Raw genomic sequence first — 27,467 nt, forward strand, 5'->3', positions numbered from 1 at the left:
CCACTCACCCACCCACACACTCACCCACCACACACCCACCACTCACCCACTCACTCCACTCACCCACCCACCCACCCACTCACTCACCCACTCACCCACCCACTCACCCACCCACCCACCACTCACTCACTCACCCACCCACTCACCCACTCACTCACCCACCCACTCACCACACCCACCCACTCACTCACCACTCACTCACCCACTCACCCACTCACTCACCCACCACTCACTCACCCACTCACTCACCCACCACACTCACCCACCCACTCACTCACCCACTCACTCACTCACCCACCCACCCACTCACTCACCACTCACTCACTCACCCACTCACTCACTCACCACTCACTCACCCACTCACTCACCCACTCACTCACCCACCCACTCACTCACCCACTCACTCACACTCACTCCACCACTCACTCACCCACACCCACTCACTCACCCACTCACTCACCCACTCACTCACCACCACTCACTCACCCACTCACTCACCCACTCCACTCACTCACCACATCACCACTCACCACACCACCCACTCACCCACCCACTCACTCACCCACTCCACCCACCACACCACTCACCCACCCACACCACTCACACACCCACCCACTCACTCACCCACCACTCACTCACCCACTCACTCACTCACCACCCACCCACTCACCACCACCCCACCACTCACCCACCCACCCACTCACCACCACCCACTCACCCACCCACCACCTCACTCACCACCCACCCACCACCTCACCACCCACTCACCCACCACTCACTCACCCACTCACCACTCACCCACTCACTCACCCACCCACTCCACCCACTCACCCACTCACCCACCCACCCACCTCACCCACTCACCACCACCACCCACCACCCACTCCACCCACCCACTCACTCACCCACCCACCCACTCACCCACCACTCCACTCACCCCCACCCACCCACCCACTCACCCACACCACTCACCCACCCACTCACCCACCCACTCACACCCACTCCACTCACCCACCACTCACTCACACTCACCCACCCACCCACTCACCCACCACCCACTCACCCACCCACTCACCCACCCACTCACCCACGCCACTCACCCACCCACTCACCCACTCACTCACCCACCCTGTCTCCAGGTTGATACAGAACCGAGTGATCCTCATGGCGGTTGCCGTGGCGACCCTCATCGTCATCATCATCGCTGTCTACTTCTCCGTCCGCTAGGCCTCGCCTAGGCCTCACCAGGCTCGCCTAGGCCTCACCTAGGCCTCACCAGGCCTCACCTAGGCCTCATCTAGGCCTCACCTAGGCCTCACCAGGCCTCACCTAGGCCTCACCAGGCCTCACCTAGGCTTCATCTAGGCCTCACCTAGGCCTGGCTAGGCCTCACTTAGGCTTTGCCAGGCCTAGTTGATGCCTTGCCAACTGGGTGTAGCTTCAAATAGCTAGGCCTCTCTTAGGCCTCTCTTAGGCCTGGCAAGGCGTTTCCTAGGCCTGGCAAGGCCTGGGATAGGCCTAGCCAGGCCTAGAAGACGCCTTGGCACGCCTTGCCAGGCCTAGTCAGGCTTGGTAAGGCCTGTGAGAGGCCTAGCGAGGCCTGGAAAGGCCTCTCCTAGGCCTGGCAAGGCCTCTCCTAGGCCTGGCAAGGCCTCTCCCAGGCCTGACTAGGCCTCTCCTAGGCCTGGCAAGGCCTCTCCTAGGCCTGGCAAGGCCTCTCCCAGGCCTGACTAGGCCTCTCCTAGGCCTGGCAAGGCCTCTCCCAGGCCTGACTAGGCCTATCCTAGGCCTGGAAAGGCCTCTCCCAGGCCTGGCTAGGCCTATCCTAGGCCTGGCAAGGCCTCTCCTAGGCCTGACTAGGCCTAGGAGAGGCCTGACTAGGCCTCTCCCAGGCCTGACTAGGCCTATCCTAGGCCTGGCAAGGCCTCTCCTAGGCCTGACTAGGTCTCTCCTAGGCCTGGCTAGGCCTCTCCTAGGCCTGACTAGGCCTCTCCTAGGCCTGTCTAGGCCTCTCCTAGGCCTGACTAGGCCTCTCCTAGGCCTGACTAGGTCTCTCCTAGGCCTGGCTAGGCCTCTCCTAGGCCTGGCTAGGCCTCTCCTAGGCCTGACTAGGCCTCTCCTAGGCCTGACTAGGTCTCTCCTAGGCCTGGCTAGGCCTCTCCTAGGCCTGGCTAGGCCTCTCCTAGGCCTGACTAGGCCTCTCCTAGGCCTGTCTAGGTCTCTCCTAGGCCTGACTAGGCCTCTCCCAGGCCTGGCTAGGCCTATCCTAGGCCTGACTAGGCCTCTCTCAGGCCTGGCAAGGCCTATCCTAGGCCTGGCTAGGCCTCTCCCAGGCCTGACTAGGCCTCTCCTAGGCCTGTCTAGGACTCTCCTAGGCCTGGCTAGGCCTCTCCTAGGCCTGGCAAGGCCTCTCCCAGGCCTGACTAGGCCTATCCTAGGCCTGACTAGGCCTCTCCTAGGCCTGGCAAGACCTCTCCTAGGCCTGACTAGGCCTCTCCTAGGCCTAGCAAGGCCTCTCCCAGGCCTGACTAGGCCTTTCCTAGGCCTGACTAGGCCTCTCCTAGGCCTGACTAGGCCTCTCCCAGGCCTGACTAGGCCTATCCTAGGCCTGGCAAGACCTCTCCTAGGCCTGACTAGGCCTCTCCTAGGCCTAGCAAGGCCTCTCCCAGGCCTGACTAGGCCTCTCCTAGGCCTGACTAGGCCTCTCCTAGGCCTGGCTAGGCCTGACTAGGCCTCTCCCAGGCCTGGCAAGGCCTCTCCTAGGCCTGACTAGGCCTCTCCCAGGCCTGACTAGGCCTCTCCTAGGCCTGACTAGGCCTCTCCTAGGCCTGACTAGGCCTCTCCCAGGCCTGACTAGGCCTGACTAGGCTTAGTCAGGCCTACCAACCGGCTTTGCCGGGCCTAGGTGAGGCCTACCAACTGGGTGTTGCTTCAAATGAGTCTTGTAACAAATGTCTTGGTGTAAATTCAGAACCATTCTCTCCGTAGGTGTGTGACTCTTATAGTATCTGTTCATATATAGATAGCGTGTCCTGTCCGTCTTGGTCTCTCTACCCGTGTCTCTCTGTGGCTCTCTCTATGGCTCTCTGTCTCTGTGTCTCTGTGTGTGTGTCTGTCTCTCTGTGTGTCTGTCTCTGTGTGTCTCTCTGTGTGGCTCTCTGTGTGTCTGTCTCTCTCTGTCTCTGTGTGTATCTCTGTGTGTCTGTCTGTCTCTGTGTGTGTGTCTGTCTCTGTGTGTCTGTCTCTGTGTCTGTCTATGTGTGTGTGTGTCTGTCTGTCTCTCGGTGTCTCTGTGTGTCTCTCTGTGTATCTGTGTGTGTCTGTCTGTGTCTGTCTGTGTGTGTCTGTCTGTCTCTGTGTGTGTGTCTGTCTGTCTCTCGGTGTCTCTGTGTGTGTCTGTCTCTCTCTGTGTATCTGTGTGTGTCTGTCTGTGTCTGTCTCTGTGTGTCTGTCTCTGTGTGTGTCTGTCTCTCTGTGTGTGTCTGTCTCTCGGTGTCTCTGTGTGTGTCTCTCTCTCTGTGTATCTGTGTGTGTCTGTCTGTGTCTGTCTGTGTGTGTCTGTCTCTGTGTGTGTCTGTCTCTCGGTGTCTCTGTGTGTGTCTATCTCTCTCTGTGTATCTGTTTGTGTCTGTCTGTCTGTGTGTGTCTGTCTGTCTCTCGGTGTCTCTGTGTGTGTCTATCTCTCTCTGTGTATCTGTGTCTGTCTGTCTCTCGGTGTCTCTGTGTGTGTGTCTGTCTGTCTCTCGGTGTCTCTGTGTGTGTCTATCTCTCTCTGTGTATCTGTGTCTGTCTGTCTCTCGGTGTCTCTGTGTGTGTGTCTGTCTCTGTGTGTGTCTGTCTGTCTCTCTGTGTATCTGTGTCTGTCTCTCGGTGTCTCTGTGTGTGTCTATCTCTCTCTGTGTATCTGTGTCTGTCTGTCTCTCGGTGTCTCTGTGTGTGTGTCTGTCTGTCTCTCGGTGTCTCTGTGTGTGTCTATCTCTCTCTGTGTATCTGTGTCTGTCTGTCTCTCGGTGTCTCTGTGTGTGTGTCTGTCTCTGTGTGTGTCTGTCTGTCTCTCTGTGTATCTGTGTCTGTCTCTCGGTGTCTCTGTGTGTCTGTCTCTGTGTGTGTCTGTCTGTCTCTCGGTGTCTCTGTGTGTCTATCTCTCTCTGTGTATCTGTGTCTGTCTGTCTCTCGGTGTCTCTGTGTGTCTGTCTCTCGGTGTCTCTGTGTGTCTATCTCTCTCTGTGTATCTGTGTGTGTCTGTCTCTGTGTGTCTGTCTCTGTGTGTCTGTCTCTGTGTGTGTCTGTCTCTGTGTGTGTGTCTGTCTCTGTCTGTGTGTGTCTGTCTCTGTGTGTGTGTCTGTCTGTCTCTCGGTGTCTCTGTGTGTCTATCTCTCTGTGTATCTGTGTCTGTCTGTCTCTCGGTGTCTCTGTGTGTCTGTCTCTGTGTGTGTCTGTCTGTCTCTCGGTGTCTCTGTGTGTCTATCTCTCTCTGTGTATCTGTGTGTGTCTGTCTCTGTGTGTCTGTCTCTGTGTGTCTGTCTCTGTGTGTGTCTGTCTCTGTGTGTGTGTCTGTCTCTGTGTGTGTCTGTCTCTGTCTGTGTCTGTCTCTGTCTGTGTGTGTCTGTCTGTCTCTCGGTGTCTCTGTGTGTCTATCTCTCTCTGTGTATCTGTGTGTGTCTGTCTCTGTGTGTGTCTGTCTCTGTGTGTGTGTCTGTCTCTGTCTGTGTGTGTCTGTCTGTGTGTGTGTCTGTCTGTCTCTCGGTGTCTCTGTGTGTCTGTCTCTCTCTGTGTATCTGTGTGTGTCTGTCTCTGTGTGTGTCTGTCTCTGTGTGTGTGTCTGTCTTCATAGGTGCTCGCTAACAGCACTTGCCCCTACAGTCTGTTAAGGCTATACGGGGGATCTTTATCTTTGTCTGTCTCTGTCTGTGTGTGTCTGTCTCTCGGTGTCTCTGTGTGTCTATCTCTCTCTGTGTATCTGTGTGTGTCTATCTCTCTCTGTGTATCTGTGTGTGTCTGTCTCTGTGGGTGTGTCTGTCTCTGTCTGTGTGTCTGTCTGTCTATCTCTCTCTGTGTGTCTGTGTGTGTCTGCCTCTGTCTGTGTGTGTGTCTCTGTGTGTGTCTGTCTCTGTCTGTGTGTGTCTGTCTCTGTGTGTGCGTCTGTCTGTCTCTCGGTGTCTCTGTGTGTCTATCTCTCTCTGTGTGTCTGTGTGTGTCTGTCTCTGTCTGTGTGTGTGTCTCTGTGTGTGTCTGTCTCTGTCTGTGTGTGTCTGTCTCTGTGTGTGCGTCTGTCTGTCTCTCGGTGTCTCTGTGTGTCTATCTCTCTCTGTGTATCTGTGTGTGTCTGTCTCTGTGTGTGTCTGTCTCTGTGTGTGTGTCTGTCTCTGTCTGTGTGTGTCTGTCTGTGTGTGTCTCTCTCTGTGTCTGTGTGTGTCTTGTAGTGTTTGCCAGGGCATCAGATTTGATGCCCAAACCATTCCACGCTTTTGATGTTAATGATGGTGATGGTGGTGATGTTAATGATGGTGATTGTGGTGATGTTAATGATGGTGATTGTGGTGATGGTGGTGATGTTGGTGATGGTGGTGATGTCTCCTGGCTTTATAGTGCAACTTTTATGTTAATTATTGTGATCATTGTAATGCTAATCTATCAATAAAACTCGTGAGTGTCCATTGTCTTAGTTGTGGTGATGGTGGTGGTGATGGTGGTGATGGTGGTGATGATGATGGTGATGGTGGTGATGGTGGTGGTGATGATGATGGTGGTGGTTGAGGTGATGGTGGTGATGATGGTGGTGGTGGAGGTGATGGTGGTGATGATGGTGGCGGTGATGATGGTGGTGATGATGATGGTGGTGATGGTGGTGCTGATGGTGGTGGAGGTGATGGTGATGATGGTGGTAGTGGAGGTGATGGTGGTGGTGATGGTGGTGATGATGATGGTGATGATGGTGGTGGTGATGGTGGTGGAGGTGATGGTGATGATGGTGGTGGTGATGGTGGTGGTGATGGTGGTGATGATGATGATGGTGGTGGAGGTGATGGTGATGATGGTGGTGGTGATGGTGGTGATGATGATGGTGATGATGGTGGTGGTGATGGTGGTGGAGGTGATGGTGATGATGGTGGTGGTGATGGTGGTGGTGATGGTGGTGATGATGATGGTGGTGATGATGATGATGGTGGTGATGGTGGTGGTGATGGTGGTGGTGATGATGGTGATGATGGTGGTGGTGATGATGGTGGTGGTGATGGTGGTGATGGTGGTGGTGATGATGGTGATGATGGTGGTGGTGATGATGGTGATGTTGGTGATGATGGTGATGGTGGTGATGGTGGTGGTGATGATGATGATGATGGTGGTGGTGGTGATGATGGTGGTGGTGGTGATGGTGGTGGTTGAGGTGATGGTGATGATGGTGGTGATGATGGTGGCGGTGATGATGGTGGTGATGGTGGTGGAGGTGATGGTGATGATGGTGGTGGTGATGATGATGGTGGTGATGATGGTGGTGGTGATGGTGGTGGTTGAGGTGATGGTGATGATGGTGGTGATGATGGTGGCGGTGATGATGGTGGTGATGGTGGTGGAGGTGATGGTGATGATGGTGGTGGTGATGGTGATGATGGTGATGATGGTGGTGGTGATGGTGGTGGTGATGGTGGTGGAGGTGATGATGATGATGGTGGTGGTGATGGTGGTGGTGATGATGGTGGTGGAGGTGATGGTGATGATGGTGATGATGGTGGTGGTGATGGTGGTGGTGATGGTGGTGGAGGTGATGATGATGATGGTGGTGGTGGTGATGGTGGTGATGATGATGGTGGTGGTGATGGTGGTGGTGATGGTGGTGGTGATGATGGTAGTGGTGGTGATGGTGATGCTGATGGTGGTAGTGATGATGGTGGTTGTGATGGTAGTGATGTTGATGGTTGTGATGATGGCGATGATGGTAATGATGGTGATGTTGATGATAGCGGTGACGTAACTCAGTTAACGAACTTCCGGAAGAGGAAGATGTGCGGCGTCTCTCTGCCAAGGTCAATAAAACGACAACTTCGTCATCTTCCGGAAGAGCGTCAATAAAACGGTGAGAATCAATCTTCCAGAAGACGAATCAATCTTCCGGAAGACGACATGACGTCATCTTCCGGAAGGAGCTTCAATAAAACGGTGAGAATTCTTCCAGAAGACGAAGCAAACTGCCGGAAGACGGCATGACGTCATCTTCCGGAAGAAGAGTCAATAAAACGGTAACAATCCTTCCAGAAGACGAAGCAATCTTCCGGAAGAAAACATGACGTCTTCTTCCGGAAGAGCGTCAACAAAACGGGGTGAGAACCTTCCAGAAGACGAATCAATCTTCCGGAAGACGGCAGAACGTTAATCTTCCGGAAGATGCGTCAATAAAACAGTGAGAATGCTTCCATAAGACGAAGCAAACTGCCGGAAGACGGCATGACGTCATCTTCCGGAAGGAGCTTCAATAAAACGGTGAGAATCCTTCCATAAGACGAAGCAAACTGCCAGAAGACGGCATGACGTCATCTTCCGGAAGAGCGTCACTAAAACGGTGAGAATCAATCTTCCGGAAGACGAATCAATCTTCCGGAAGACGACATGACGTCATCTTCCGGAAGGAGCTTCAATAAAAGGTGAGAATCCTTCCAGAAGACGAAGCCAACTGCCAGAAGACGACATGACGTCATCTTCCGGAAGAGCGTCACTAAAACGGTGAGAATCAATCTTCCAGAAGACGAATCAATCTTCCGGAAGACGACATGACGTCATCTTCCGGAAGGAGCTTCAATAAAAGGTGAGAATCCTTCCAGAAGACGAAGCCAACTGCCAGAAGACGACATGACGTCATCTTCCGGAAGAGCGTCAACAAAACAGGGTGAGAATCTTCTAGAAGACGAATCAATCTTCCGGAAGACGGCACTAAAACAGTGAGATTCAATCTTCCAGAAGACGAATCAATCTTCCGGTAGACGACATGACGTCATCTTCCGGAAGCGAGTCAATAAAACAGTGAGAATCAATCTTCCGGAAGACGAATCAATCTTCCGGAAGACGACATGACGTCATCTTCCGGAAGGAGCTTCAATTAAAGGTGAGAATCCTTCCAGAAGACGAAGAAAACTGCCAGAAGACGACATGACGTCATCTTCCGGAAGAGCGTCAACAAAACAGGGTGAGAATCTTCTAGAAGACGATTCAATCTTCCGGAAGACGGCAGAACCTTAATCTTCCGGAAGATGCGTCAATAAAACGTTGAGAATCCTTCCAGAAGACAAATCATTCTTCCGGTAGACGACATGACGTCATCTTCCGGAAGAGAGTCAATAAAACGGTGAGAATCAATCTTCCGGAAGACGAATCAATCTTCCGGAAGACGGCAGAACCTTAATCTTCCGGAAGATGCGTCAATAAAACGGTGAGAATCCTTCCAGAAGACGAATCAATCTTCCGGTAGACGACATGACGTCATCTTCCGGAAGAGAGTCAATAAAACGGTGAGAATCTATCTTCCGGAAGACGAATCAATCTTCCGGAAGACGGCAGAACCTTAATCTTCCGGAAGAAGCGTCAATAAAACGTTGAGAATCCTTCCAGAAGACAAATCATTCTTCCGGTAGACGACATGACGTCATCTTCCGGAAGAGAGTCAATAAAACGGTGAGAATCAATCTTCCGGAAGACGAATGAATCTTCCGGAAGACGGCATGACGTCATCTTCCGGAAGATGCGTCAATAAAACGGTGAGAAGCCTTCCAGAAGACGAATCAATCTTCCGGTAGACGACATGACGTCATCTTCCGGAAGAGAGTCAATAAAACGGTGAGAATCAATCTTCCGGAAGACGAATCATTCTTCCGGAAGACGGCAGAACGTTAACCTCCGGGAAGATGCGTCAATAAAACGCGACCCGATCTTCTGGAAGAACCAACGGCCGCTCTGTCCGTGGTTCCCGCCAAGGGCCGCCTCAACGCGAAGGATCAACAACATCAACAACCACAACCACAACAACCACAACAACAACCACAACGTCAACAACTACGTCAACAACAGCAGCAACAACAACCAGCAACGTAAACTTGACGTCGTGAGCGATCTCTCTTAAATTCTCCTCAGCGTCACCACCAATCAACTAAACCACTTTCATTATTCACCACTCACCATCATTCACCATCATTCACCACTACACTCACCACTCATTCACCATCACTCACCATCCACTCACCACCCACTCACCACCACTCTCACCACTCACCATCATTCACCATCATTCACCACTACACTCACCACTCATTCACCATCACTCACCACCACTCACCACCACTCATTCACCATCACTCACCACCACTCACCACCACTCATTCACCATCACTCACCACCACTCACCACCACTCATTCACTCACCACCACTCACCCACCACTCTCATCAAACATCATTCACCATCACTCACCACTACACTCACTCACCACCACTCGCCACCACTCACCACCACTCACCACCACTCTCACCATTCACCATCACCCACCACTCACTCACCACCACTCACCACTCATTCACTCACCCACCACTACTCACTCACCACTCATTCACTCACCACTCACTCACCACTCATTCACTCACCACTCACTCACCCACCACTCATTCACTCACCACTCACTCACCCACCACTCACCCACCACTCATTCACTCACCACCATCATTCACCACTCATTCACTCACCACTCACTCACCCACCACTCACCCACCACTCACTCACCACTCATTCACTCACCACTCACTCACCCACCACTCACTCACCACTCATTCACTCACTACTCACTCACCCACCACTCACCCACCACTCATTCACTCACCACCACTCACCCACCACTCACTCACTCACCACCACTCATTCACTCACCACTCACTCACCCACCACTCACTCACCACTCATTCACTCACCACTCACTCACCCACCACTCACTCACCACTCATTCACTCACCACTCACTCACCCACCACTCACTCACCACTCACTCACCACCACTCACCCACCACTCACTCACTCACCACCACTCATTCACTCACCACTCACTCACCCACCACTCACTCACCACTCATTCACTCACCACTCACTCACCCACCACTCACTCACCACTCACTCACCACCACTCACCCACCACTCACTCACTCACCACCACTCATTCACTCACCACTCACTCACCCACCACTCACCCACCACTCATTCACTCACCACTCACTCACTCACCACTCACCCACCACTCTCACCACTCACCATCATTCACCATCACTCACCACTACACTCACTCACCACCACTCTCACTCACCACCATCATTCACCATCACTCACCACTACACTCACTCACCACCACTCTCACCATTCACCATCATTCACCATCACTCACCACTACACTCACCACCACTCTCACTCACCACTACTCACTCACCACTCATTCACTCACCACTCACTCACTCACCACTCATTCACTCACCACTCACTCACTCACCACTCATTCACTCACCACCATCATTCACCATCACTCACCACTACACTCACCACCACTCTCACCATTCACCATCATTCACCATCACTCACCACTACACTCACTCACCACTCACCACCACTCACTCACCACTCACCCACCACTCATTCACTCACCACCACTCACTCACCCACCACTCATTCACTCACCCACCACTCACCACTCACTCACCATCACCACTCACTCACCCACCACTCATTCACTCACCACCACTCACTCACCATCACCACTCACTCACCATCACCACTCACTCACCCACCACTCATTCAATCACCACCACTCACCACTCACTCACCATCACCACTCACTCACCCACCACTCACTCACCACCACTCACCCACCACTCACTCACCACCACTCACCCACCACTCATTCACTCACTCACCACTCACTCACCCACCACTCACCCACCACTCATTCACTCACCACCACTCACTCACCCACCACCCACCACTCACCCACCACTCACCCACCACTCACCCACCACTCACCCACCACTCATTCACTCACCACCACTCACTCACCCACCACCCACCACTCACCCACCACTCACCCACCACTCACCCACCACTCACCCACCACTCACCACTCATTCAATCACCACTCACTCACCCACCACTCACCCACCACTCACCCACCACTCACCACTCATTCAATCACCACTCACTCACCCACCACTCACCCACCACTCACCCACCACTCACCACTCATTCAATCACCACTCACTCACCCACCACTCACCCACCACTCACCCACCACTCACCACTCATTCAATCACCACTCACTCACCACTCACTCACCCACCACTCACCACCACTCACTCACCACCACTTACCACCCACTCACCACTCAGTGTGTCTCTCTCTGTGTGTGTCTGTCTGTCTCTGTGTGTCTGTGTGTCTCTGTGTGTGTCTCTGTGTGTGTCTCTGTGTGTGTCTCTGTGTGTCTCTGTGTCTCTGTGTGTGTCTCTGTGTGTGTCTATGTGTGTGTCTCTCTGTGTGTCTCTGTGTGTGTGTGTCTCTGTGTGTGTCTCTGTGTGTGTCTCTGTGTGTCTGTGTGTGTCTGTGTCTCTGTGTGTCTCTGTGTGTGTCTCTGTGTCTCTGTGTGTGTCTCTGTGTGTGTCTCTGTGTGTCTCACTGTGTGTGTCTCTGTGTGTGTCTGTGTGTGTCTCACTGTGTGTGTCTCACTGTGTGTGTCTCTGTGTGTGTCTCTGTGTGTGTCTCTGTGTGTGTCTCTGTGTGTCTCACTGTGTGTGTCTCTGTGTGTCTCTGTGTGTCTCTGTGTGTGTCTCTGTGTGTGTCTCTGTGTGTCTCACTGTGTGTGTCTCTGTGTGTGTCTCTGTGTGTGTCTCTGTGTGTGTGTCTCTGTGTGTCTCACTGTGTGTGTCTCTCTGTGTGTCTCTGTGTGTGTGTCTCTGTGTGTGTCTCTGTGTGTGTCTGTGTGTCTCTGTCTGTGTGTGTCTGTGTGTCTCACTGTGTGTGTCTCTGTGTGTGTGTGTCTCTGTGTGTGTCTCTGTGTCTGTCTCTGTGTGTCTCACTGTGTATGTCTCTGTGTGTCTCACTGTGTGTGTCTCTGTGTGTCTCACTGTGTGTGTCTCACTGTGTGTGTCTCTGTGTGTGTCTCTGTGTGTGTGTCTCTGTGTGTCTCTGTGTGTGTGTCTCTGTGTGTGTCTCTGTGTGTGTCTCTGTGTGTGTGTCTCTGTGTGTGTCTCTGTGTGTGTCTGTGTGTCTCTGTCTGTGTGTGTCTGTGTGTCTCTGTGTGTGTGTGTCTCTGTGTGTCTCTGTGTGTGTGTCTCTGTGTGTGTCTCTGTCTGTGTGTGTCTCTGTCTGTGTGTGTCTCTGTCTGTGTGTGTCTCTGTGTGTGTCTCTGTGTGTGTCTCTGTGTGTGTCTCTGTGTGTGTGTGTGTCTGTCTCTGTGTGTGTGTGTCTCTGTGTGTGTCTCACTGTGTGTGTCTGTGTGTGTCTCTGTGTGTGTCTGTGTGTGTCTCTGTGTGTGTCTGTGTGTGTCTCTGTGTGTGTGTCTCTGTGTGTGTCTCTGACTGTCTCTGTGTGTCTCACTGTGTGTCTCTGTGTGTGTGTGTCTGTCTGTCTCTGTGTGTCTCTGACTGTCTCTGTGTGTCTCACTGTGTGTCTCTGTGTGTGTGTGTCTATGTGTGTGCAGCTCTCCCCGCGTCTCGCGATGGACAAGCGACTTTGTGACATCAAGAAGCGTCAGAAGCTCCGGCGACAGCTCCTGGCGCAGCAGGTAGCCAGCTACCCACTCAGCTACCCACTCAGCTACCCACTCAGCTACCCACTCCGCTACCCACTCAGCTACCCACTCAGCTACCCACTCCGCTACCCACTCCGCTACCCACTCAGCTACCCACTCAGCTACCCACTCAGCTACCCACTCAGCTACCCACTCAGCTACCCACTCAGCTACACACTCAGCTACACACTCAGCTACACACTCAGCTACACACTCAGCTACACACTCACTCAGCTACCCACTCAGGGTAGGAGGTGACCACGTTCGGGTGAAGCTTCAGGAACGTGTGGAGCGCTGTGGTCCCTGCACACACAGAGTAGCCACTCAGCTACACACTCAGCTACCCACTCAGCTACACACTCAGCTACCCATTCAGCTACACACTCAGCTACCCACTCAGCTACCCACTCACTCACCCACTCACTCAGCTAGCTACCCACTCGCCCACTCAGCAACTCACCCACTCACTCACTCACTCGGTCACTCGGTCCCTTACTCACTCAGCCACCCACTCACCCACTCACTCACTCAGCTACCCACTCAGCTACCCACTCAGCTACCCACTCAGCTACCCACTCACTCACCCACTCACTCAGCTAGCTACCCACTCGCCCACTCAGCAACTCACTCACCCACTCGGTCACTCGGTCACTTACTCACTCAGCCATTCACTCAGCTACCCACTCAGCTACCCACTCACTCAGCTACCCACTCACTCAGCTACCCACTCAGCTACCCACTCACTCAGCTACCCACTCAGCTACCCACTCACTCAGCTACCCACTCACTCAGCTACCCACTCAGCTACCCACTCAGCTACCCACTCACTCAGCTACTCACTCACTCAGCTACTCACTCAGCTACCCACTCACTCAGCTACCCACTCAGCTACCCACTCACTCAGCTACTCACTCAGCTACCCACTCAGCTATCCACTCACTCACCTACTCACTCAGCTACCCACTCAGCTACCCACTCAGCTACCCACTCAGCTACCCACTCACTCAGCTACTCAGACACTCACCTACTCACTCAGCTACTCACTCACCTACTCACTCACTCACTCAGCTACCCACTCACTCAGCTACTCACTCAGCTACCCACTCAGATAGTCACTCCTCTACACACTCAGCTACCTACTCACTCAGCTACTCATCAAGCTACTAGTAGTAGCAGTAGCTGCGTGTGTAGCTGGTAGTAGCACTAGTAGTAGTAGTAGCTGTGTGTGTAGCTGGTAGTAGCACTAGTAGTAGCAGTAGCTGCGTGTGTAGCTGGTAGTAGCACTAGTAGTAGTAGCTGCGTGTGTAGCTGGTAGTAGCACTAGTAGTAGCAGTAGCTGTGTGTGTAGCTGGTAGTAGCACTAGTAGTAGCTGTAGCTGTGTGTGTAGCTGGTAGTAGCACTAGTAGTAGCAGTAGCTGCGTGTGTAGCTGGTAGTAGCACTAGTAGTAGTAGTAGCTGCGTGTGTAGCTGGTAGTAGCACTAGTAGTAGCTGTGTGTGTAGCTGGTAGTAGCACTAGTAGTAGCTGTGTGTGTAGCTGGTAGTAGCACTGGTAGTAGCTGTGTGTGTAGCTGGTAGTAGCACTAGTAGTAGCTGTGTGTGTAGCTGGTAGTAGCACTAGTAGCAGCAGTAGCTGTGTGTGTAGCTGGTAGTAGCAGTAGCTGTGTGTGTAGCTGGTAGTAGCACTAGTAGTAGCAGTAGCTGTGTGTGTAGCTGGTAGTAGCACTAGTAGCAGCAGTAGCTGTGTGTGTAGCTGGTAGTAGCACTAGTAGTAGCAGTAGCTGTGTGTGTAGCTGGTAGTAGCACTAGTAGTAGCTGTGTGTGTAGCTGGTAGTAGCACTAGTAGTAGCAGTAGCTGTGTGTGTAGCTGGTAGTAGCACTAGTAGTAGCTGTAGCTGCGTGTGTAGCTGGTAGTAGCACTAGTAGTAGCAGTAGCTGTGTGTGTAGCTGGTAGTAGCACTAGTAGTAGCTGTAGCTGTGTGTGTAGCTGGTAGTAGCACTAGTAGTAGCAGTAGCTGCGTGTGTAGCTGGTAGTAGCACCAGTAGTAGCAGTAGCTGTGTGTGTAGCTGGTAGTAGCACTAGTAGTAGCAGTAGCTGTGTGTGTAGCTGGTAGTAGCACTAGTAGTAGCAGTAGCTGTGTGTGTAGCTGGTAGTAGCACTAGTAGTAGCAGTAGCTGTGTGTGTAGCTGGTAGTAGCACTAGTAGTAGCAGTAGCTGTGTGTGTAGCTGGTAGTAGCACTAGTAGTAGCAGTAGCTGTGTGTGTAGCTGGTAGTAGCACTAGTAGTAGCTGTGTGTGTAGCTGGTAGTAGCACTAGTAGTAGCAGTAGCTGCGTGTGTAGCTGGTAGTAGCACTAGTAGTAGCTGTAGCTGTGTGTGTAGCTGGTAGTAGCACTAGTAGTAGCTGTAGCTGTGTGTGTAGCTGGTAGTAGCACTAGTAGTAGCAGTAGCTGTGTGTGTAGCTGGTAGTAGCAGTAGCAGTAGCTGTGTGTGTAGCTGGTAGTAGCACTAGTAGTAGCAGTAGCTGTGTGTGTAGCTGGTAGTAGCAGTAGCAGTAGCTGTGTGTGTAGCTGGTAGTAGCACTAGTAGTAGCAGTAGCTGTGTGTGTAGCTGGTAGTAGCACTAGTAGTAGCAGTAGCTGTGTGTGTAGCTGGTAGTAGCACTAGTAGTAGCTGTAGCTGTGTGTGTAGCTGGTAGTAGCACTAGTAGTAGCAGTAGCTGTGTGTGTAGCTGGTAGTAGCACTAGTAGTAGCAGTAGCTGTGTGTGTAGCTGGTAGTAGCACTAGTAGTAGCAGTAGCTGTGTGTGTAGCTGGTAGTAGCACTAGTAGTAGCAGTAGCTGTGTGTGTAGCTGGTAGTAGCACTAGTAGTAGCAGTAGCTGTGTGTGTAGCTGGTAGTAGCACTAGTAGTAGCAGTAGCTGTGTGTGTAGCTGGTAGTAGCACTAGTAGCAGCAGTAGCTGTGTGTGTAGCTGGTAGTAGCAGTAGTAGTAGCAGTAGCTGTGTGTGTAGCTGGTAGTAGCAGTAGTAGTAGCAGTAGCTGTGTGTGTAGCTGGTAGTAGCACTAGTAGTAGCAGTAGCTGTGTGTGTAGCTGGTAGTAGCACTAGTAGTAGTAGTAGCTGTGTGTGTAGCTGGTAGTAGCAGTAGTAGTAGCAGTAGCTGTGTGTGTAGCTGGTAGTAGCAGTAGTAGTAGCAGTAGCTGTGTGTGTAGCTGGTAGTAGCAGTAGTAGTAGCAGTAGCTGTGTGTGTAGCTGGTAGTAGCAGTAGTAGTAGCTGTGTGTGTAGCTGGTAGTAGCACTAGTAGTAGCAGTAGCTGTGTGTGTAGCTGGTAGTAGCACTAGTAGTAGCTGTGTGTGTAGCTGGTAGTAGCAGTAGTAGTAGCAGTAGCTGTGTGTGTAGCTGGTAGTAGCACCAGTAGTAGCAGTAGCTGTGTGTGTAGCTGGTAGTAGCACTAGTAGTAGCAGTAGCTGTGTGTGTAGCTGGTAGTAGCAGTAGCAGTAGCTGTGTGTGTAGCTGGTAGTAGCAGTAGTAGTAGCTGTGTGTGTAGCTGGTAGTAGCACTAGTAGTAGCAGTAGCTGTGTGTGTAGCTGGTAGTAGCACTAGTAGTAGCTGTGTGTGTAGCTGGTAGTAGTACTAGTAGTAGCAGTAGCTGCGTGTGTAGCTGGTAGTAGCACTAGTAGTAGCAGTAGCTGTGTGTGTAGCTGGTAGTAGCACTAGTAGTAGCAGTAGCTGTGTGTGTAGCTGGTAGTAGCACTAGTAGTAGCAGTAGCTGCGTGTGTAGCTGGTAGTAGCACTAGTAGTAGCTGTGTGTGTAGCTGGTAGTAGCACTAGTAGTAGCTGTAGCTGTGTGTGTAGCTGGTAGTAGCACTAGCAGTAGCAGTAGCTGTGTGTGTAGCTGGTAGTAGCACTAGTAGTAGCAGTAGCTGTGTGTGTAGCTGGTAGTAGCACTAGTAGTAGCTGTGTGTGTAGCTGGTAGTAGCACTAGTAGTAGCTGTGTGTGTAGCTGGTAGTAGCACTAGTAGTAGCTGTGTGTGTAGCTGGTAGTAGCACTAGTAGTAGCTGTAGCTGTGTGTGTAGCTGGTAGTAGCACTAGTAGTAGCAGTAGCTGTGTGTGTAGCTGGTAGTAGCACTAGTAGTAGCAGTAGCTGCGTGTGTAGCTGGTAGTAGCACTAGTAGTAGTAGTAGCTGTGTGTGTAGCTGGTAGTAGCACTAGTAGTAGCAGTAGCTGCGTGTGTAGCTGGTAGTAGCACTAGTAGTAGCAGTAGCTGTGTGTGTAGCTGGTAGTAGCACCAGTAGTAGCAGTAGCTGCGTGTGTAGCTGGTAGTAGCACCAGTAGTAGCAGTAGCTGTGTGTGTAGCTGGTAGTAGCACCAGTAGTAGCAGTAGCTGTGTGTGTAGCTGGTAGTAGCACTAGTAGTAGCAGTAGCTGCGTGTGTAGCTGGTAGTAGCACCAGTAGTAGCAGTAGCTGTGTGTGTAGCTGGTAGTAGCACTAGTAGTAGCAGTAGCTGTGTGTGTAGCTGGTAGTAGCACTAGTAGTAGCAGTAGCTGTGTGTGTAGCTGGTAGTAGCAGTAGTAGTAGCAGTAGCTGTGTGTGTAGCTGGTAGTAGCACTAGTAGTAGCAGTAGCTGTGTGTGTAGCTGGTAGTAGCAGTAGTAGTAGCAGTAGCTGTGTGTGTAGCTGGTAGTAGCACTAGTAGTAGCAGTAGCTGCGTGTGTAGCTGGTAGTAGCACTAGTAGTAGTAGTAGCTGTGTGTGTAGCTGGTAGTAGCACTAGTAGTAGTAGTAGCTGTGTGTGTAGCTGGTAGTAGCAGTAGCTGTGTGTGTAGCTGGTAGTAGCACTAGTAGTAGCAGTAGCTGTGTGTGTAGCTGGTAGTAGCACTAGTAGTAGCTGTGTGTGTAGCTGGTAGTAGTAGTAGCAGTAGCTGTGTGTGTAGCTGGTAGTAGCACTAGTAGTAGTAGTAGCTGTGTGTGTAGCTGGTAGTAGCACTAGTAGTAGCTGTGTGTGTAGCTGGTAGTAGTAGTAGCAGTAGCTGTGTGTGTAGCTGGTAGTAGCACTAGTAGTAGCTGTAGCTGTGTGTGTAGCTGGTAGTAGCACTAGTAGTAGCAGTAGCTGTGTGTGTAGCTGGTAGTAGCACTAGTAGTAGCAGTAGCTGTGTGTGTAGCTGGTAGTAGCACTAGTAGTAGTAGTAGCTGTGTGTGTAGCTGGTAGTAGCACTAGTAGTAGTAGTAGCTGTGTGTGTAGCTGGTAGTAGCACTAGTAGTAGCAGTAGCTGTGTGTGTAGCTGGTAGTAGCACTAGTAGTAGCAGTAGCTGTGTGTGTAGCTGGTAGTAGCACTAGTAGTAGTAGTAGCTGTGTGTGTAGCTGGTAGTAGCACTAGTAGTAGCAGTAGCTGTGTGTGTAGCTGGTAGTAGCACTAGTAGTAGCAGTAGCTGTGTGTGTAGCTGGTAGTAGCACTAGTAGTAGCAGTAGCTGTGTGTGTAGCTGGTAGTAGCACTAGTAGTAGCAGTAGCTGTGTGTGTAGCTGGTAGTAGCACTAGTAGTAGCAGTAGCTGTGTGTGTAGCTGGTAGTAGCAGTAGTAGTAGCTGTGTGTGTAGCTGGTAGTTGCACTAGTAGTAGCTGTGTGTGTAGCTGGTAGTTGCACTAGTAGTAGCAGTAGCTGTGTGTGTAGCTGGTAGTAGCACTAGTAGTAGTAGTAGCTGTGTGTGTAGCTGGTAGTAGCACTAGTAGTAGCAGTAGCTGTGTGTGTAGCTGGTAGTAGCACTAGTAGTAGCTGTGTGTGTAGCTGGTAGTAGCACTAGTAGTAGCAGTAGCTGTGTGTGTAGCTGGTAGTAGCACTAGTAGTAGCAGTAGCTGTGTGTGTAGCTGGTAGTAGCACTAGTAGTAGCAGTAGCTGCGTGTGTAGCTGGTAGTAGTAGTAGCAGTAGCTGTGTGTGTAGCTGGTAGTAGCACTAGTAGTAGCAGTAGCTGCGTGTGTAGCTGGTAGTAGCACCAGTAGTAGCAGTAGCTGTGTGTGTAGCTGGTAGTAGCACTAGTAGTAGCAGTAGCTGCGTGTGTAGCTGGTAGTAGCACTAGTAGTAGCAGTAGCTGTGTGTGTAGCTGGTAGTAGCACTAGTAGTAGCTGCGTGTGTAGCTGGTAGTAGCACTAGTAGTAGCAGTAGCTGTGTGTGTAGCTGGTAGTAGCACTAGTAGTAGCAGTAGCTGTGTGTGTAGCTGGTAGTAGCACTAGTAGTAGCAGTAGCTGCGTGTGTAGCTGGTAGTAGCACTAGTAGTAGCAGTAGCTGTGTGTGTAGCTGGTAGTAGCACTAGTAGTAGCAGTAGCTGTGTGTGTAGCTGGTAGTAGCACTAGTAGTAGCAGTAGCTGTGTGTGTAGCTGGTAGTAGCACTAGTAGTAGCAGTAGCTGTGTGTGTAGCTGGTAGTAGCACTAGTAGTAGTAGTAGCTGTGTGTGTAGCTGTAGTAGCACTAGTAGTAGCAGTAGCTGTGTGTGTAGCTGGTAGTAGCACTAGTAGTAGCAGTAGCTGTGTGTGTAGCTGGTAGTAGCACTAGTAGTAGCAGTAGCTGTGTGTGTAGCTGTAGTAGCACTAGTAGTAGCAGTAGCTGTGTGTGTAGCTGTAGTAGCACTAGTAGTAGTAGTAGCTGTGTGTGTAGCTGTAGTAGCACTAGTAGTAGCAGTAGCTGTGTGTGTAGCTGGTAGTAGCACTAGTAGTAGCAGTAGCTGCGTGTGTAGCTGGTAGTAGCACTAGTAGTAGCAGTAGCTGTGTGTGTAGCTGTAGTAGCACTAGTAGTAGCTGTGTGTGTAGCTGGTAGTAGCACTAGTAGTAGCAGTAGCTGTGTGTGTAGCTGGTAGTAGCACTAGTAGTAGCAGTAGCTGTGTGTGTAGCTGGTAGTAGCACTAGTAGTAGCAGTAGCTGTGTGTGTAGCTGGTAGTAGCACTAGTAGTAGCAGTAGCTGTGTGTGTAGCTGGTAGTAGCACTAGTAGTAGCAGTAGCTGTGTGTGTAGCTGGTAGTAGCACTAGTAGTAGCAGTAGCTGTGTGTGTAGCTGGTAGTAGCAGTAGCTGTGTGTGTAGCTGGTAGTAGCACTAGTAGTAGCAGTAGCTGCGTGTGTAGCTGGTAGTAGCAGTAGCTGTGTGTGTAGCTGGTAGTAGCACTAGTAGTAGCAGTAGCTGCGTGTGTAGCTGAGTAGTAGTAGTAGCTGTGTGTGTAGCTGGTAGTAGCACTAGTAGTAGCAGTAGCTGTGTGTGTAGCTGGTAGTAGCACTAGTAGTAGCAGTAGCTGTGTGTGTAGCTGGTAGTAGCACTAGTAGTAGCAGTAGCTGCGTGTGTAGCTGGTAGTAGCACTAGTAGTAGCTGTGTGTGTAGCTGGTAGTAGCACTAGTAGTAGCAGTAGCTGTGTGTGTAGCTGGTAGTAGCACTAGTAGTAGCAGTAGCTGTGTGTGTAGCTGGTAGTAGCACTAGTAGTAGCAGTAGCTGTGTGTGTAGCTGGTAGTAGCACTAGTAGCAGTAGCTGTGTGTGTAGCTGGTAGTAGCACTAGTAGTAGCAGTAGCTGTGTGTGTAGCTGGTAGTAGCACTAGTAGTAGCAGTAGCTGCGTGTGTAGCTGGTAGTAGCACTAGTAGTAGCAGTAGCTGTGTGTGTAGCTGGTAGTAGCACTAGTAGTAGCAGTAGCTGTGTGTGTAGCTGGTAGTAGCACCAGTAGTAGCAGTAGCTGCGTGTGTAGCTGGTAGTAGCACTAGTAGTAGCAGTAGCTGTGTGTGTAGCTGGTAGTAGCACTAGTAGTAGCAGTAGCTGTGTGTGTAGCTGGTAGTAGCACTAGTAGTAGCAGTAGCTGTGTGTGTAGCTGGTAGTAGCACTAGTAGCAGTAGCTGTGTGTGTAGCTGGTAGTAGCACTAGTAGTAGCAGTAGCTGTGTGTGTAGCTGGTAGTAGCACTAGTAGTAGCAGTAGCTGCGTGTGTAGCTGGTAGTAGCACTAGTAGTAGCAGTAGCTGTGTGTGTAGCTGGTAGTAGCACTAGTAGTAGCAGTAGCTGTGTGTGTAGCTGGTAGTAGCACCAGTAGTAGCAGTAGCTGCGTGTGTAGCTGGTAGTAGCACTAGTAGTAGCAGTAGCTGTGTGTGTAGCTGGTAGTAGTAGCACTAGTAGTAGCAGTAGCTGTGTGTGTAGCTGGTAGTAGCACTAGTAGTAGCAGTAGCTGTGTGTGTAGCTGGTAGTAGCACTAGTAGTAGCAGTAGCTGTGTGTGTAGCTGGTAGTAGCACTGGTAGTAGTAGTAGCTGTGTGTGTAGCTGGTAGTAGCACTAGTAGTAGCAGTAGCTGCGTGTGTAGCTGGTAGTAGCACTAGTAGTAGCTGTGTGTGTAGCTGGTAGTAGCACTAGTAGTAGCAGTAGCTGTGTGTGTAGCTGGTAGTAGCACTAGTAGTAGCAGTAGCTGCGTGTGTAGCTGGTAGTAGCACTAGTAGTAGCAGTAGCTGTGTGTGTAGCTGGTAGTAGTAGTAGCAGTAGCTGTGTGTGTAGCTGGTAGTAGCACTAGTAGTAGCAGTAGCTGTGTGTGTAGCTGGTAGTAGCACTAGTAGTAGCAGTAGCTGTGTGTGTAGCTGGTAGTAGCACTAGTAGTAGCTGTGTGTGTAGCTGGTAGTAGCACTAGTAGTAGCAGTAGCTGTGTGTGTAGCTGGTAGTAGCAGTAGTAGTAGCAGTAGCTGTGTGTGTAGCTGGTAGTAGCACTAGTAGTAGCAGTAGCTGTGTGTGTAGCTGGTAGTAGCACTAGTAGTAGCAGTAGCTGTGTGTGTAGCTGGTAGTAGCACTAGTAGTAGCAGTAGCTGCGTGTGTAGCTGGTAGTAGCACTAGTAGTAGCTGTAGCTGTGTGTGTAGCTGGTAGTAGCACTAGTAGTAGCAGTAGCTGTGTGTGTAGCTGGTAGTAGCACTAGTAGTAGCAGTAGCTGTGTGTGTAGCTGGTAGTAGCACTAGTAGTAGCAGTAGCTGTGTGTGTAGCTGGTAGTAGCACTAGTAGTAGCAGTAGCTGTGTGTGTAGCTGGTAGTAGCACTAGTAGTAGCAGTAGCTGTGTGTGTAGCTGGTAGTAGCACTAGTAGTAGCAGTAGCTGTGTGTGTAGCTGGTAGTAGCAGTAGTAGTAGCTGTGTGTGTAGCTGGTAGTAGCACTAGTAGTAGCTGTAGCTGTGTGTGTAGCTGGTAGTAGCAGTAGTAGTAGCTGCGTGTGTAGCTGGTAGTAGCACTAGTAGTAGCTGTAGCTGTGTGTGTAGCTGTAGTAGCACTAGTAGTAGCTGTGTGTGTAGCTGTAGTAGCACTAGTAGTAGCAGTAGCTGTGTGTGTAGCTGTAGTAGCACTAGTAGTAGCAGTAGCTGTGTGTGTAGCTGGTAGTAGCACTAGTAGTAGCAGTAGCTGTGTGTGTAGCTGGTAGTAGCACTAGTAGTAGCAGTAGCTGCGTGTGTAGCTGTAGTAGCACTAGTAGTAGCAGTAGCTGTGTGTGTAGCTGTAGTAGCACTAGTAGTAGCTGTAGCTGTGTGTGTAGCTGTAGTAGCACTAGTAGTAGCTGTAGCTGTGTGTGTAGCTGGTAGTAGCACTAGTAGTAGCAGTAGCTGCGTGTGTAGCTGGTAGTAGCAGTAGTAGTAGCTGTGTGTGTAGCTGGTAGTAGCACTAGTAGTAGCTGTAGCTGTGTGTGTAGCTGGTAGTAGCAGTAGTAGTAGCTGTGTGTGTAGCTGGTAGTAGCACTAGTAGTAGCTGTGTGTGTAGCTGGTAGTAGCAGTAGCTGTGTGTGTAGCTGGTAGTAGCAGTAGCAGTAGCTGTGTGTGTAGCTGGTAGTAGCACTAGTAGTAGCTGTGTGTGTAGCTGGTAGTAGTGGCAGTAGCTGTGTGTGTAGCTGGTAGTAGCAGTAGTAGTAGCAGTAGCTGTGTGTGTAGCTGGTAGTAGTAGTAGCAGTAGCTGCGTGTGTAGCTGGTAGTAGCACTAGTAGTAGCAGTAGCTGTGTGTGTAGCTGGTAGTAGCAGTAGTAGTAGCAGTAGCTGTGTGTGTAGCTGGTAGTAGCACTAGCTGTGTGTGTAGCTGGTAGTAGCACTAGTAGTAGCAGTAGCTGCGTGTGTAGCTGGTAGTAGCAGTAGCAGTAGCTGTGTGTGTAGCTGGTAGTAGCAGTAGCAGTAGCTGTGTGTGTAGCTGGTAGTAGCAGTAGTAGTAGCAGTAGCTGTGTGTGTAGCTGGTAGTAGCACTAGTAGTAGCAGTAGCTGTGTGTGTAGCTGGTAGTAGCACTAGTAGTAGCAGTAGCTGTGTGTGTAGCTGGTAGTAGTAGCAGTAGCTGTGTGTGTAGCTGGTAGTAGCACTAGTAGTAGCAGTAGCTGTGTGTGTAGCTGGTAGTAGTAGTAGCAGTAGCTGTGTGTGTAGCTGGTAGTAGTAGTAGCAGTAGCTGTGTGTGTAGCTGGTAGTAGTAGTAGCAGTAGCTGTGTGTGTAGCTGGTAGTAGTAGTAGCAGTAGCTGTGTGTGTAGCTGGTAGTAGCACTAGTAGTAGCAGTAGCTGTGTGTGTAGCTGGTAGTAGCACTAGTAGTAGCTGTGTGTGTAGCTGGTAGTAGCACTAGTAGTAGCAGTAGCTGTGTGTGTAGCTGGTAGTAGCACTAGTAGTAGCTGTGTGTGTAGCTGGTAGTAGCACTAGTAGTAGCAGTAGCTGCGTGTGTAGCTGGTAGTAGCACTAGTAGCAGTAGCTGTGTGTGTAGCTGGTAGTAGCACTAGTAGTAGCAGTAGCTGTGTGTGTAGCTGGTAGTAGCACTAGTAGTAGCTGTGTGTGTAGCTGGTAGTAGCACTAGTAGTAGCAGTAGCTGTGTGTGTAGCTGGTAGTAGCACTAGTAGTAGCAGTAGCTGTGTGTGTAGCTGGTAGTAGCACTAGTAGTAGCAGTAGCTGTGTGTGTAGCTGGTAGTAGCACTAGTAGTAGCTGTGTGTGTAGCTGGTAGTAGCACTAGTAGTAGCAGTAGCTGTGTGTGTAGCTGGTAGTAGCACTAGTAGTAGCAGTAGCTGTGTGTGTAGCTGGTAGTAGCACTAGTAGTAGCTGTGTGTGTAGCTGGTAGTAGCACTAGTAGTAGCAGTAGCTGTGTGTGTAGCTGGTAGTAGCACTAGTAGTAGCTGCGTGTGTAGCTGGTAGTAGCACTAGTAGTAGCAGTAGCTGTGTGTGTAGCTGGTAGTAGCACTAGTAGTAGCAGTAGCTGCGTGTGTAGCTGGTAGTAGCACTAGTAGTAGTAGTAGCTGCGTGTGTAGCTGGTAGTAGCAGTAGCTGTGTGTGTAGCTGGTAGTAGCACTAGTAGTAGCAGTAGCTGTGTGTGTAGCTGGTAGTAGCACTAGTAGTAGCTGTGTGTGTAGCTGGTAGTAGCACTAGTAGTAGTAGTAGCTGTGTGTGTAGCTGGTAGTAGCACTAGTAGTAGCAGTAGCTGTGTGTGTAGCTGGTAGTAGCACTAGTAGTAGCAGTAGCTGTGTGTGTAGCTGGTAGTAGCACCAGTAGTAGCAGTAGCTGCGTGTGTAGCTGGTAGTAGCACCAGTAGTAGCAGTAGCTGCGTGTGTAGCTGGTAGTAGCACTAGTAGTAGCAGTAGCTGTGTGTGTAGCTGGTAGTAGCACTAGTAGTAGCAGTAGCTGCGTGTGTAGCTGGTAGTAGCACTAGTAGTAGCAGTAGCTGCGTGTGTAGCTGGTAGTAGCACTAGTAGTAGCAGTAGCTGTGTGTGTAGCTGGTAGTAGCACTAGTAGTAGTAGTAGCTGTGTGTGTAGCTGGTAGTAGCACTAGTAGTAGCAGTAGCTGCGTGTGTAGCTGGTAGTAGCACTAGCAGTAGCAGTAGCTGTGTGTGTAGCTGGTAGTAGCACTAGTAGTAGCAGTAGCTGTGTGTGTAGCTGTAGTAGCACTAGTAGTAGCAGTAGCTGCGTGTGTAGCTGGTAGTAGCACTAGTAGTAGCAGTAGCTGTGTGTGTAGCTGTAGTAGCACTAGTAGTAGCAGTAGCTGTGTGTGTAGCTGGTAGTAGCACTAGTAGTAGCAGTAGCTGTGTGTGTAGCTGGTAGTAGCACTAGTAGTAGCTGTAGCTGTGTGTGTAGCTGGTAGTAGCACTAGTAGTAGCAGTAGCTGTGTGTGTAGCTGGTAGTAGCACTAGTAGTAGTAGTAGCTGTGTGTGTAGCTGGTAGTAGCACTAGTAGTAGCAGTAGCTGTGTGTGTAGCTGGTAGTAGCACTAGTAGTAGCAGTAGCTGCGTGTGTAGCTGGTAGTAGCACTAGTAGTAGCAGTAGCTGCGTGTGTAGCTGGTAGTAGCACTAGTAGTAGCAGTAGCTGTGTGTGTAGCTGGTAGTAGCACTAGTAGTAGCAGTAGCTGTGTGTGTAGCTGGTAGTAGCACTAGTAGTAGCAGTAGCTGTGTGTGTAGCTGGTAGTAGTAGTAGCAGTAGCTGTGTGTGTAGCTGGTAGTAGCACTAGTAGTAGCAGTAGCTGTGTGTGTAGCTGGTAGTAGTAGTAGCAGTAGCTGTGTGTGTAGCTGGTAGTAGCACTAGCAGTAGCAGTAGCTGTGTGTGTAGCTGGTAGTAGCACTAGTAGTAGTAGTAGCTGTGTGTGTAGCTGGTAGTAGTAGTAGCAGTAGCTGTGTGTGTAGCTGGTAGTAGCAGTAGCTGTGTGTGTAGCTGGTAGTAGTAGTAGCTGTAGCTGTGTGTGTAGCTGGTACTAGTGATGGTGCGTGTGCTGTGTGACTAGTTGGGAGTTTCGAGTCCTGAGAGTTTGGGGGCGATGCTGAGAAGTGAAGCTGAACAGAGAGAGATTCAAGATCTACGCTGCGGATATCGGTGAGTTGGTGAGTGGTGAGTTGGTGAGTGGGTGGGTGAGTGGGTGGGTGAGTGGTGAGTGGGTGGGTGGGTGAGTGAGTGGGTGAGTGGGTGGGTGAGTGAGTGAGTGGGTGGGTGAGTGGGTGAGTGGGTGGGTGGGTGAGTGAGTGGGTGAGTGGGTGGGTGAGTGAGTGAGTGGGTGGGTGAGTGGGTGAGTGGGTGGGTGAGTGGGTGGGTGAGTGAGTGGGTGGGTGAGTGGTGAGTGGGTGGGTGGGTGAGTGAGTGGGTGAGTGGGTGGGTGAGTGAGTGAGTGGGTGGGTGAGTGGGTGAGTGGGTGGGTGGGTGAGTGGGTGAGTGAGTGAGTGGGTGGGTGGGTGAGTGAGTGGGTGAGTGGTGAGTGGGTGGGTGGGTGAGTGAGTGGGTGGGTGAGTGGTGAGTGGGTGGGTGGGTGAGTGAGTGGGTGGGTGAGTGGGTGAGTGGGTGGGTGAGTGAGTGGGTGGGTGAGTGAGTGGGTGAGTGGTGAGTGGGTGGGTGAGTGAGTGAGTGAGTGAGTGGGTGGGTGAGTGGGTGGGTGAGTGGGTGGGTGGGTGGGTGAGTGGGTGAGTGAGTGAGTGGGTGGGTGGGTGAGTGGGTGGGTGGGTGGGTGAGTGGGTGGGTGGGTGGGTGAGTGGGTGGGTGGGTGGGTGAGTGGGTGGGTGGGTGGGTGAGTGAGTGGGTGGGTGAGTGGGTGAGTGGGTGGGTGAGTGAGTGGGTGGGTGAGTGGTGAGTGGGTGGGTGGGTGAGTGAGTGGGTGAGTGGGTGGGTGAGTGAGTGAGTGGGTGGGTGAGTGGGTGGGTGGGTGAGTGGGTGAGTGAGTGAGTGGGTGGGTGGGTGAGTGAGTGGGTGAGTGGTGAGTGGGTGGGTGGGTGAGTGAGTGGGTGGGTGAGTGGTGAGTGGGTGGGTGGGTGAGTGAGTGAGTGGGTGAGTGGGTGGGTGAGTGGGTGAGTGGGTGGGTGAGTGAGTGGGTGGGTGAGTGAGTGGGTGAGTGGTGAGTGGGTGGGTGAGTGAGTGAGTGAGTGAGTGGGTGGGTGAGTGGGTGGGTGGGTGGGTGGGTGAGTGGGTGAGTGAGTGAGTGAGTGGGTGGGTGAGTGGGTGAGTGGGTGAGTGGGTGGGTGAGTGGGTGGGTGGGTGGGTGAGTGGGTGGGTGGGTGGGTGAGTGGGTGAGTGGGTGAGTGGGTGAGTGAGTGAGTGAGTGGGTGAGTGAGTGGGTGGGTGGGTGAGTGAGTGGTGAGTGGGTGAGTGGGTGGGTGGGTGGGTGGGTGAGTGAGTGGGTGGGTGGGTGGGTGAGTGAGTGGATGGGTGGGTGGGTGAGTGAGTGAGTGGGTGGGTGGGTGGGTGAGTGGGTGAGTGGGTGGGTGGGTGAGTGGGTGAGTGGGTGGGTGGGTGAGTGAGTGGTGAGTGGGTGAGTGGGTGGGTGGGTGAGTGAGTGGGTGGGTGAGTGAGTGAGTGGGTGGGTGGGTGGGTGAGTGAGTGGATGGGTGGGTGGGTGAGTGAGTGAGTGAGTGGGTGGGTGGGTGAGTGGGTGAGTGGGTGGGTGGGTGGGTGGGTGAGTGAGTGGGTGGGTGGGTGGGTGGGTGAGTGGGTGGGTGGGTGGGTGAGTGGGTGGGTGAGTGGGTGGGTGAGTGAGTGGGTGAGTGGGTGGGTGGGTGAGTGAGTGGTGGGTGAGTGGGTGGGTGAGTGGGTGGGTGAGTGAGTGGGTGGGTGAGTGGGTGAGTGAATGGGTGAGTGAATGGGTGAGTGAGTGGTGGGTGGGTGGGTGGGTGAGTGGGTGGGTGGGTGAGTGGGTGGGTGAGTGGGTGAGTGGGTGGGTGGGTGAGTGGGTGGGTGGGTGAGTGGGTGGGTGGGTGAGTGGGTGGGTGGGTGAG

The 27,467-nt window shown here is 51.7% G+C and overlaps 1 long non-coding RNA gene across 2 annotated transcripts; it reads left to right on the forward strand.

Annotated features, from left to right (window-relative positions):
• Positions 1–8,921: 8,921 nt before the first annotated feature.
• Positions 8,922–25,584, forward strand: LOC144954442 (uncharacterized). 2 transcript variants are annotated; one of them, XR_013641193.1, is made up of 3 exons: positions 8,922–9,091; positions 12,708–12,791; positions 25,496–25,584. It is a non-coding gene; the product is annotated as an uncharacterized LOC144954442 (long non-coding RNA). The 2 variants fall into 2 exon arrangements; XR_013641194.1 differs by having other exon boundaries at positions 8,922–9,077.
• Positions 25,585–27,467: the final 1,883 nt, after the last annotated feature.

This window comes from Lampetra fluviatilis, unplaced genomic scaffold (genome assembly GCF_964198595.1).
Source record: "Lampetra fluviatilis unplaced genomic scaffold, kcLamFluv1.1 SCAFFOLD_1114, whole genome shotgun sequence".
Classification (NCBI taxonomy): Eukaryota; Metazoa; Chordata; class Hyperoartia; order Petromyzontiformes; family Petromyzontidae; genus Lampetra; species Lampetra fluviatilis.